This window comes from Microtus ochrogaster, unplaced genomic scaffold (assembly GCF_000317375.1).
Source record: "Microtus ochrogaster isolate Prairie Vole_2 unplaced genomic scaffold, MicOch1.0 UNK222, whole genome shotgun sequence".
NCBI classification, from domain to species: domain Eukaryota; kingdom Metazoa; phylum Chordata; class Mammalia; order Rodentia; family Cricetidae; genus Microtus; species Microtus ochrogaster.
This window is the reverse complement of record NW_004949320.1, coordinates 103,398-103,994: the sequence shown is the minus strand read 5'-3', so window position 1 is coordinate 103,994 and position 597 is coordinate 103,398.

Sequence of the window (597 nt, the reverse complement as noted above, 5' to 3'; positions counted from 1 at the left end):
AATAGATCCATATCTATCACCATGCATAAAACTCAAGTCCAAATGGATCAAAGACCTCAACATATAGCCAGCCACACTAAACCTTATAGAAGAGAGAGTGGGAAGTACACTTGAACGCATTGGCACAGAGAACCTCTCCCTAAATATAACCCCAGCAGCACAGACACTGAGAGAAACAATTAATAAATGGGACCTCCTGAAACTGAAAAGCCTCTGTGAAACAAAGGACATGGTCAACAAGACAAAACAACAGCCTACAGAATGGAAAAAGATCTCAACTAATCCCGCATCAGACAGAGGTCTGATCTTCAAAATAGACAAAGAACTCAAGAAATTGGACCCCAAAAGATCATATAATTCAATAAAAAATGGAGTACAGACATAAACAGAGAACTCTCAACAGAGGAAGCTAAAATGGCTGAAAGACACTTAAGGAAATGTTCAACATCCTTAGTCATCAGAAAAATGCAAACCAAAACAACTCTGAGATCTCATCTTTCACCTGTAAGAATGGCCAAGATCAAAAACACTGATGACCACTTATGCTAGAGAGGTTGTGGGGAAAAGGGAACACTTCTACATTACTGGTGGGAATGC